This window comes from Muscardinus avellanarius (assembly GCF_963383645.1).
Source record: "Muscardinus avellanarius genome assembly, chromosome: 10".
Taxonomy (NCBI): domain Eukaryota; kingdom Metazoa; phylum Chordata; class Mammalia; order Rodentia; family Gliridae; genus Muscardinus; species Muscardinus avellanarius.
The window spans coordinates 81,800,470-81,812,536 of record NC_137796.1 but is presented as its reverse complement, the minus strand read 5'-3'; positions in this window follow the sequence as shown (position 1 = coordinate 81,812,536).

Below are 12,067 nucleotides of genomic sequence, written 5' to 3'. Positions count from 1 at the left end.
AACCCAGGAGCTTTCTATCCCCTAGCTATATTCCCAGCCCTTTCTAGTTTTTATTTTGAAACAGGTTCTCACTAAGTTCCTGAGGCTGGCCTCTAACCTAGGATCCACCTTTCTCAGCCTCCCAAGTACTGGGATTACTGGTATGTGCCCCCACGTGGACCTCTTTCTTTTCTTTTCTTTTTGGTACTGGGTATTGAACCCAGAGGCACTCTGCCTGCCAGCTATACCTCCAGTCCTATTTTTTATTATTCATCTTGAAACAGGGTTTCCCTAAGTTGCAGAGAGCCTCACTAAATAGCTGAGGCTGGCTGAGAACCTGCGATCATCCTGTCTCACCTTCCCAAGTACTGGGATTACAAGTGTGTACCATACCACCACACTCGGCATGGTCTTCCTCCTCCTCCTCTTTTTTTTTTCAGTACTGGGGATTGAACTTGGGGCATTTTACCTCTGAACTACACCCCCAGCCCTATTTTTTTTTTTGTTGTTGTTGTTTGTGTGTGGGTCTGGGGATGGAACCCAGGGACATTTGACCACCAAGCTACAGCTCCTGCCCTATTTTTTATTCTTTATTTTGAAACCGGGTCTCACTGAGTTGCAGAGGGCCTCACTAAGTAGCTGATGCTGTCCGTGAACCGCGATCCTCCAGGTCTCAGCCTCCCGAATGCTGGGATTACAAGCGTGCGCCACCACGCCTGGTCCCAGCCCTATTTTTATTCTTTCTTTCTTTCTTTCTTTCTTTCTTTCTTTCTTTCTTTCTTTCTTTCTTTCTTTCTTTTTTTGGTGGTACTGGGAGTGGAACCCAGAGGCTTTCTACCTCCAGGCTATACTCCTAGACCTGTTTTATATTTTATTTGGAAACAGCATCTCATTAAGTTACTGAGAGCCTCACTCTAAGTAGCTGAGGCTGGCTTCGAACCTGTGCAAACCTCCTGTCTCAGCCTCCCAAGCATGGGGATTACAAGCGTGCGCCACCATGCCCAGCATATTTTTATTCTTTATTTTGAAACAGGGTCTGACTAAATTGTGGAGGGCCTCACTAAGTAGCTGAGGCTGGCCGTGAAGCTGCAATCCTCCTGTTTCAGCCTCCCAAGTACTCAGATTACAAGCATATGCCACCCCACCCAACTGTGGACCTTCTTCTTGAAGGACTCTTTTCTTGGGATTTCAGAATTCTCTCCAGGTCTTTCTCCTTCCTGCTTGACCAGGAACCTCACAGTTTTCTGCCTCTTCCTCCCTGCTGTTTTTTCTTTTAAATTTTATCTTTTATTATATCATATATTTAATAAAATTATATCACAATTTTATTTATTATGTGTCACCAGGGATTGAATCTAGGGGCATTCTACCTCCAAGCGATACCTCCAATCTGATTTCACTTTTTATTTGTTGGTACTAGGGATGGATCACAGGGGCATTCTACCTTTAGAGCTACACCCCCAGCCCTTTTTTGTACTGGGGTTTCTGGAAATTATTCTACCTACGGGCTATACTCCCAGACCTATTTTTATATTTTTATTTGGAAACAGGGTCTCTTAAGCCAGCAGCGACTTCGAACCTGCACGATCCTCCTGTCTCTGCCTCCCAAGCACGGGGATTATAAGCGTGCGCCACCACGCCCGGCCTTTTTTACTTAAAAAAATTTTTTTTTAAATCTTTGTAGTACTAGGGATGGAACCCAGGGGTATTTTACCACTGAGCTATACCCCAGCCCTATTTTTTATTCTTTATTTTGAAACAGGGTCCCACTGAGTTGCAGAGGGCTTCACTACGTAGCTGAGGCTGTCTGTGAACAGGGATCCTCTTGTCTCAGCCTCCCAAATGCTGGGATTACAAGCATGTGCCACCATGCCTGGCTTTTACATTTTTATTTTTTTATTTTATTTTATTTTTTATTATTATTATTATTTTTTTTTTGCGGGTGTGGGGATGGAACCCAGGGGCATTCGTCCTCCAAGCTATACCCCCTGCCCTATTTTTTATTCTTTATTTTGAAACCGAGTCTCACTGAGTTGCAAAGGGCCTCACTAAGTAGCTGAGGCTGTCCTCAAACCGCGATCCTCTGGTCTCAGCCTCCCAAATGCTGGGATTACAAGCGTGTGCCTTTTTATTTTGAAACAGGGTCTTCTTAGGTTGATGGGAGACTCATTACTTACTGAAGCTGTTCTCAAACCTGGAGCCTGGTTTTACTTTTTATTTATTGGTACTAGGGATGGATTACAGGAGCATTCTACCTCTGAGCTACACCCCCAGGCCTTTTTTTATCTCAGCTACATCCCCAGCCCTTTTTTACTTTTTTATTTTGAAACAGGGTCTTCTTAGGTTGATGGGAGACTCATTACTGGCTCAAGCTACCCTCAAACTTGCAATCTTCCTCCCAAGTACTGAGATTACAGGGGTACACCACCATGCCCAGCTTTTTGTTTTATTTTGAAACCAGGTCTCACTAAATTGCTGAGGCTGGTCTCAAACCTAAGATCCTCTTGTCTTGGCCTCCTAAATACTGGTATTGCAAGTGTGCATATCATGCCTGGTTATTATTATTTTTTCTTCCCTCAGTGCTGGGGATCGAACCTAAGGCCTTGTGTATGCTAGGCAAATGCTGTACCACTGAGCTATCTGCTGCTTCTTCCTCAGCCTGTCCTTCTGGTGCCCACTTTCCTCTTCCTCTGGGACAAGCCTGAAGTCATGCCAACTCCTTCTCTCTCTCTCTTGAGGATTCCCCCCTTTCATACCGCTTCTGTTTCTCCTCACAAGTCCCACTGCTACCCTGACTCCTCCCTCTAGATGTTCTGCTGACCTGGACGTACCCTTAACCAGCTCCTTTTTTTTTTTTTTTTCCGATGCTGGGGATGAAACGCAGGGGCATTCTACCTCTGAGCTACACCCCAACCCTATTTTATTTTGAAACAGAGTCTCACTGAGTTGCAAAGGGCCTCACTAAGTAGCCTTGAACCGAGATCCTCCTGTCTCAGCTTCCCAAATGCTGGGATTACAAGTGTGCACCACCACGCCCGGCTTAACCAGCTCCTTTGGGTATTCCAGCTCCCTTGTCCTGGATGTACCTAATACAGAACCCCCATTTCCAGTCTTGCTCCTTGAGTCTGGCCCTCTATGTTCTCAGGACAGAAGCCATCACCCAGACAGTTGTGTGGGCTGGAAGCAGACATCGTGAACTCTTCCCCATGCCCAGCTCCTCTGTGCCTCCTGTTCCCCAGGCCTGGTTAGTTGACTAAGCCTCTACCTGCTCAGATTCCTCTACATATATATATACTCCAGCATTATTTAAAAAAAGGTAGGTCTGGGAGTGTAGCCCGGAGGTAGAAGGGCTTCCAGGAACCCCAGTACCACAAATAAATAAATAAATACATACATACATAAAGGCAGGGTGTCTGGTAGGGTACAGGAAGGATACCACTTCCTGGAAGCCCTTCTACCTCCGGGCTACACTCCCAGACCTACCTTTTTTTTTTTTTAAACAGGGTCTCTTAAGCCAGCACCGCTGGCTTCGAACCTGCGCCATCCTCCTGTCTCTGCCTCCCAAGCACAGGGATTACAAATTTGCACCACCACGCTGGCTAATCCTTTTATTTTTGAAACAGTGTCTCACTGAGTTGAGAAGTGCCTAGTTAAGTAGCTGAGGCTGTCCCGTGATCCTCCTGTGTCAGCCTCCCTAATGCTGGGATTACAAGCATGCACCACCACACCAGATTTCTTTTTCTTCACTTTTTTTAAAAATAGGGTCTTGCAGCTGGATGCGACACCCTTTTACCAAATAAGAAATAAAATTGGTCCGTGCGTGGTGGCATAGGCTTGTAATCCCAGCGCTTGGGAGGCTGAGACAGGAGGATCGCACAAGTTCAAAGCCAGCCTCAGCTACATAGTGAGGCTCTCAGCAACTTAGTGAGACCCTGTTTCCAAATAAAGTATAAAATAGGTCTGGGAGTATAGCCTGGAGGTAGAAAAGCCCCTGTGTTCCATCCTCAGTACCACCAAATAAATAAATCAATAAATAAGGAATAAAAAATTGGGCGAGGGGTGTGAAAGAAAGAAAAAAAGAAAGAAAGAAAGAAAGAAAGAAAGAAAGAAAAGAAAAGAAAGAAAGGAAGGAAGGAAGGAAGAAAGAAAGAAAGAAAGAAAGAAAGAAAGAAAGAAAGAAAGAAAGAAAATTAGTTGGGGTAGACTGCCTCTGGGTTCAATTCTCAGTACCACCAAAAAAAAAAATTCTTGCAGTTGGACGTGGTGGCACACACTTATAATCCCAGTACTTGGGAGGCTGAGACAGGAGGATCACAGGTGGTAGCCAGCCTCAGCTATTTAGTGAGGCCTTCTGCAACTCAGTGAGAACCTGTTAAAAAAAAAAAATAGGGCTGGGGTTGTACCTTAAAGGTAGAATGCCCCTGGGCTCAATCCCCTATATGCAAAAGAGAAAGAAAAAGAAAAAGAAATATAGTCTCACTAAGTTGCTGACGCTGTCCTCGAACCTGCAATTCTCCTGGCTGAGCCTCCCAAGTACTGGGATTACAAGCATGTGCCACCATGCCTAGCTCAGGGGACTTCTTAAAATATAGATTGCTAACTGGGCATGGTAATATACAACTGTAACCCCATTATTTGGGAGGCTGAGGTAGAAAGTTTGTAAGTTTGAGGCCAGTCTGGGAAATTTAGAGAGACCTTATCTCCAAATAAAACTTAAAAAGGAGCCAGGTGTGATGGCATATAACTGTAATCCCAGTACTTGGGAGGCTGAGACAGGAGGCTCATAGGTTCAAGGCCAGCCGCAGCAATTTAGCAAGACCATTTCAAAAAAATAAAATAGGGCGTGCGCTGTGGGGGGTGTAGCCTGGAGGTAGAATGCCCCTGGGTTCAATTTCCAGTACTCAAAACTAAACCAATAAATAATAAAAGTTGAGCCAGGTGTGGTGGCACATACTTGTAATCCCAGTACTTGGGAGGCTGAGACAGGAGAATGACAGGTTTAAGACCAGCTTCAACAACTTAGCAAGACTTTGTTTCAAAATAAAAAAAATAAAAGAGGGCTGGAGGTATGACTTAGCAGTAGAATGCCCACCAGTTTGATTCCCAGTACAGAAATAAAAAGAGCTGGGAATGAGGCTCAGTGATAGAACATCCCTGGGTTCAATCTCTAGCACCACAAAACCAGATTGCTGGGTTCCATCTCTAGAGTTTCCCAGTAGTTGGTTTGGAATGGAGTCTAAGAATGTGTATGGCTAATGCTTCTGGTTCAGGTACCACACTTTGAGAATCACTCTTATGACCCTGAGGGAAGTGACCATTTCCTGTGAGGGCCCCAGCTGATTCAAGTTGGAGCACATGCGCTTCTTTGCTTGGCCGCTTGCTTTCCCCTGCTAAAGCCAGGCTTCTGAGCAGATGTTGTGACTCACCCGACTGCCCCCTGCAGCCTCATTTCTCTCCACAGCCTCCCTCCCTTCACATCCCACATGGTCAAGAATGTCCCATGCATCCTGGGAGGCATCGTCCTGCTGCACCTTTGCCATGAAGGAGGCAGGTCTAGGCTTTGTTTCCCTGCACATCTCGGCCTCACCTTGCGCCCTCTCCATGGGCACCAATGTCACTCTCTTCTGCAGAGACATCTCTTCCCTCCCTTGGCCACCACATCTGTCCAAATGCTGGCCCCTAAAGACACAGTCAAGTCTCATTGCCTTCAAAACCCTCTCAGCTCTTATTTTTTTTTTTTTTTTAGTAATGAGGGTGGAAACCAGTGGTGTTCTACCACTGAGCTGAATTCCTAGCCCTTTTGATTGATTGGTACTGGGGATTGAACCCAAGGGCATTTTACTTCCAAGCTACACCCCCAACCCTATTTTATTCTTATTTTGAAACAAGGTCTCAGTTGTGGAGGGCCTCACAAGTTGCCTCAGCAGGTCATGAACCTGTGATCAGATCCTCCTGTCTCAGCCTCCCAAGTACTGGGGACTACATGCATGTGCCACCACTCAGGGCTCCCTTTTTAGTTTTTATTTTGAAACAGGGTCTCTCTCACTAAATTGCAGAGGCTGTCCTCCTGTCCTGGCTTCCCACGCACTGGGATTGCAAGCATACACCACTGTGCCCAGCCCCTCCCAGCGCTCTTCACTCTTGCTTTGTGTCTTTGCTCTTTCAAGCTTTGGTCTTGGTTTCCAACTGGGCTGTACAGCCAGTGAGGGTAAAGATGAGGCTGTACCACCTTCTGAGTGGTGTGGTGGGAGGAGTATCTTTGAGGGGATCAGACCTGGGTTTGACTCTAGGTTTTCTTCCTGGTTTCATCGTTGACCTTGGGCAAGTTATTGGATCTGATCCCAGTTGCCTCCCCTCCCCCATCTGTTTAAAACTGAAAGTTATTTCATAACATCACCTGTCATGTTTTGTTTTATGGTACTGGGGATTGAACCCAGGGGTGTTCTACTTCCAAACTACACTCCCAGCACTATTTTATTCTTTTTTTGTTTGTTTTGGTGGTACTAGGGATTGAAACCAGAGGCATTCTACCACCGAGCTACATTCCCAGCCTTATTTTTGTATTCTTTATTTTGAAACAGGGTCTCACTAAGTTGTGGAGGGCCTCTCTAAGTAGCTGAGGCTGGCTGTACATGCTTGCAATCCCAATACTTGGGAGGCTGAGACAGGAGGATTGCAGGTTCACAGCCAGTCTCAGCTACTTAGTGAGACACTGCTTTCATAATAAAGAATAAAAAATAGGGCTGGAGTTGTAGCACGGAAGTATAATGCCTCTGGGTACAACCCGCATTACTGCTAAATAAAATAAATAAATAAGCCAGGCGTGGTGGCGCACACTTGTAATCCCCGCGCTTGGGAGGCAGAGACAGGAGGATTGCGCAGGTTCGAAGCCAGCCGCGCTGGCTTAAGAGACCCTGTTTCCAAATAAAAATATATATAAAAAAAAATAGGTCTGGGAGTGTTACCCGGAGGTAGAAGGGTTTCCAGGAACCCCAGTACCACAATAAATAAATAAATAAATAAATAAATAAATAAATAAATGGCTGAGAGTGTATACCCCTAGGTTCAATCCCCAGGATCATCAATAAATAAATAAGGCTAGAAGGTATAGCTCAGAGAAAGATGCCCCTGGATTCAATTCCCAGTAGCACCCCCTACCCCACCACACACACACACAGCTGAACTCTTGGATCTGAAAGAATTTTGTAGCCTCACTGAGCGGTAGAGGTCTACTCTTCTCTGCCCCACGTTCATAGATTGCAGCAACAGACCTGCATTGGTCCCCAGCTTCACTCCACCTGTGTAACCTTGGAAAAGTCACTTGACTGACTGGGGCTTTTCTCCTCATCTGTGGGATGGGAATGTGGGACGATTAAATGAAACAAAAAAGCTCCTGGATTAATGTCACATGCAAAATAAAATACTTGGTGAATGTAATTCTCAAAAGTAAAGCTTCGTCTCTAGATGGTGGAGAAAAATGGTGGTTCCTGGCAGGGCATACAGTTAGCAAGTTAGGAGGAAAAGTCCCACGAGGCCCTGAACACTCGCTCTTGCCCCTCCCCACCTACTGCCCACGGCTGAATCACTGCCAGTTCCCTGCGAAGGACAAAAGGGAAGGAAATGAGGCTGGGGCTGCTCCTTTACTCTCTGACTGGCTCTGTTTCCTCACCAGAGATTGTGGGCGTGTCTGTCTGTCAGACTGCAGCAGGCTGTCTCCTCAGAGGGGCCCTCTAGCAGCTGCAGGGCTTGGACTCCCAGGAGACAGGCTTCCTGGCAGGGATGGAAATGTTGGAGGCTGAGATCCCCACTATGATACTTCCATTTGCTCTGGTCTCCAGGAATGGGAACATTCCCACACCGGCCAAGCAGGTCTAATCCAAATTCTATCAATTAATCTTTCAGAATATGTCCTTTTTGGCAAAATCCAAGTACTCTCTGTAGATTACATCAGTGTCAAGTTCCTGGTTGTGATATTTTTGTACAGTTTTCTAGGATGTTTCTTTTGGAGGAAACAGTGGAAGAGTCCATGAGACCTTTCTATTTATTCATTTATTTATTTATTGGATCATATTGAAAATGGCATACTGGTCAGACTGTGCTTGGTGCCCTCCCCTACCCCCCCCTGTTCATTTTTTTCAATTCTCTGTGACTATAATTTTAGGGGTGAGTACTGGGGCTCTATACTCCCAGCCTTAATTTTTTTTTTTTTTTTTTTTTTTTTTAGTCGTATTGAGGGTAGAACCCAGGGGCTTTCTACCTCCGGGCTACACTCCCAGACCTATTTTATATTTTATTTGGAAAGAGGGTCTCACTAAGTTGCTGAGAGCCTCACTAAGTAGCTAAGGCTGACTTCGAACCTGTGCGATTCTCCTGTCTCAGCCTCCCAAGCGCGGGGATTGCAAGCATGTGCCACCACGCCCAGTTCTTTTTTTTTTTTTTTTTTTTTTTTAAGAGATCCTGAGGCCTGGCGTGGTGGCGCACGCTTATAATCCCCGCACTTGGGAGGTGGAGACAGGAGGATCGCCCAAGTTCGGAGCCAGTCTCGCTGGCTTAAGAGACCCTGTTTCCAAATTTTAAAAAAAAGTATAAAAATAGGTCTGGGAGTATAGCCCAGAGGTAGAAGGATTTCCAGGAACCCCAGTACCACCAAAACAAAACAAAACAAAAAACAAAAAACCAGATCCTGCTAAGATGCTTAGAAGCTTACTAATTGCTGAGGTTGGCTTTGAACCTGTGATCCTCCTGTCTTACCCTCTCTCAAGTATTAGGATTACAGGCATGCACCACCCACCACACCTGGTCTATAATAATTATTTTTGTGGTGTTGGGGATTGAACCCAGCGCTTTCTGCCTTTAAGCTAAATACCCAGCCCTATTTTTATTTTTTTATTTTTTGGTGGTACTGGGGTTCTTGGAAGCCCTTCTACTTCCGGGCTACACTCCCAGACCTATTTTATACTTTTTAAAAATTTGGAAACGGTCTCTTAAACCAGTGCGGCTGGCTTTGAACCTGCGCCATCCTTCTGTCTCTGCCTACCAAGCGCGGGGATTACAAGCGTGCGCCACCACGCCCAGCTATTTTTATTTTTTTTACTTGGAAATAGGGTCTCACTAAATTGCTCAGAGTCTAAGTTGCTGAGGCTGGCTTTGAACTTTTAATTCTATTTCAGCCTTCCAAGTACCAGGATTACAGGCATCACCACTACGTACGTGTGTGTGTGTGTGTGTGTGTGTGTGTGTGTGTGTGTGTGTAGTACTGGAGATGGAACTCAAGGGCATTCTACCTCTGAGCTACACCCTCAGCCCTATTTTATTCTTTCCTTTTTTTTTTTTCTTCAGTACTGGAGAATTGAACCCAGGGGCATTCAACCTCTGAGCTATACCCCCAGCCCTATCTTTATTTTGAAACAGTATCTCACTGAGTTGCAAAGTGACTATTTTTATTTTTATTTTGAAACAGGGTCTTGCTAGGTTGATGAGTCTTGCTGCCTGTGGTAGTGCACGCTTGTAATCCCAGCATTTGGGATGTGGAGACCCACGGATCGCAGTTTGCAGACAGCTTGAGCTACGTAGGCCCTCCGCAACTTAGTGAGACCCTGTTTCAGAATAAAGAATACAAATAGGGCAAGGGATGAAGGGATGTAGCTCAGAGGTCAAATGCCCCTGCTTTCCATCCCCAGACTTGCAAAGAAAAAAAAAATCTCGCTACTTGCTAAGCCTGTCTTTGCACCTGCAATGATCCTGTCTCAGCCTCCCAAGTACTGGGATTACAATCCTGTGCCATCACTCCCGGTTTATAATTATTTTTAAAATAAATTTTGTTTTTAAAAAAAAAACTATGCTGGGCGTAGTGGCCTTGTAATCCTGTGGGAGGCGGAGACCGGAGGATCGCGCAGGTTCGAAGCCAACTGTGCTGGTTTAAGAGACCCTGTTTCCAAATTTAAAAAAAGTATAAAATTAGGTCTGGGAGTGTATCCTGGAGGTAGAAGGGTTTCCAGGAACCCCAGTACCACACAAAATAAATAAATAAATAAATAAATAAATAAATAAATAAATAAATAAATAACAAGACAAAAAAACCTTTTCAGACAGTCCTGGTTGTGTACACCTGTAATCCAGTACTTGGGAGACTTGACACAGAACTTTTTTTTTTTTTTTAATTTTGAAACAGGGTCTCGCTAAATTGCTGAGGCCGGCCTCCAACCTCCAATCCTACTGTTTTAGCTTCCCAAATACTGGGATTACAGGCGTGCACCACCACGGCCAGCTATATTTTAAATTAAAAAAAAAAAAAAACTCCTTTTTAAGGTCTGGGAGTGTAGTTTAGTGGTAGAGGGTTTGCATAGTATGTGCAAGGCCCTGAGTTCAATCCCCAGCACCATAAAAAGTAAACTTTCAGAGCTGGGCATGGTGGCGCAAGATTGTAATCCCCGCATTCAGGAGGTGAAGATGGCGGATCGCGGTTCACTAACAGTCTCAGCTACTTAGGCTATTTGCAAACTCAGTGAGACCCTGCTTCAAAAATAAAAAGACTAAAAAATTAGGGCTGGGGTGTAGCTCGGAGGTACAATGCCCCTGGGTTCCATCCCCAGTACTGCAAAATAATAATTAATAATAATAATAATAATAATAATAATAATAATAAAACTTCAACTTCCCTTCCACTCCCCAGGCCATCCAGAAATCCAGGTCCTAAAAACCTCCGTTAGGATCCTTGCAAGACTACCGGGTTTCTTTCTGTCTTTGGTCTTTTCACACAGTCCTTCCAGAGAATCCCCGGAGACACGGATTTTGCCCCATTTCCTCCTGTAGTAACCAGCATGCTGGATCGAGCCAGCACTCAAGGTCCTGCAGACCCTTCCGACCTTGTCTGCCATTTCTTATGTCACGCCCTGCCTCTCTACAACATCTGCTTTGCTGGGCGGCAGAATTAACAGTAAAAGCGCATCTGAATTTTCCCAGGTGAGAACTTTCCCACTGGTCAAATAGGAGCAACAGCCCACGTCCTGCTTTCTGGAAAGGATCCAATGTGGCAAGGAATAAAACCTTTAATAAACTTGTCAGTACGTGCCTCAAGGTGAGGCGCGAGTAGGAACTGGAAATCTCGCCGCCCCAACCCTCCCGCCCTACACACCTTCAATCGCCAGGCGCCCCAAGAAAGCCAGGCCCCGCCCCGAGGCGATCCAAAGGCCAGGCCCCGCCCCGCAGGACCTTACAACAGGTAGGCCCCGCCCCCGAGGCGATCCGAAGGCCAGGCCCCGCCCCTCAGGACCTTACAACAGGTAGGCCCCGCCCCCGAGGCGATCCGAAGGCCAGGTCCCGCCCCTCAGGACCTTCCAACAAGTAGGCCCCGCCCCCGAGGCGATCCGAAGGCCAGGCCCCGCCCCGCAGGACCTTACAACAGGTAGGCCCCGCCCCCGAGGCGATCCGAAGGCCAGGTCCCGCCCCTCAGGACCTTCCAACAAGTAGGCCCCGCCCCCGAGGCGATCCGAAGGCCAGGCCCCGCCCCTCAGGACCTTACAACAGGTAGGCCCCGCCCCCGAGGCGATCCAAAGGCTAGGCCCCGCCCCTCAGGACCTTACAACAGGTAGGCCCCGCCCCCGAGGCGATCCAAAGGCTAGGCCCCGCCCCTCAGGACCTTACAACAGGTAGGCCCCGCCCCTGAGGCGATCCAAAGGCCAGGCCCCGCCCCTCGAGACCTCCAACGACAAAGCCACGCCCCCTTGATGAATAAACGCCCTGGCCCCACCCCTCGAGACGCTCCAACGGCACGGCCCCGCCCCTTGAAACCTTTCAACGGCCAGGCCCTGCCCCTCAAGGCCTTTCGATGACAAGGCCACGCCCCTTAGATGCTTTAACGCCCCTCCCCACCCTTCGCGGCTCTCCATAGGCCTGGCCCCGCCCCCCGAGGACATTCGACAAGGCCACGCCCCCGAGCTGCTTTAACGCCCCGCCCCCCTCCCTCGGCGTGCCCTCTGCCTGGCCCCGCCCCCAAGGCGCGCTAACTGCCAGGCTCCGTCCCCGCGCGTGCGCGGAGACGCGCGGGCGCCCGCGCAGTCCGGGGCTGAGGTGGCAGTGTACCACCAAC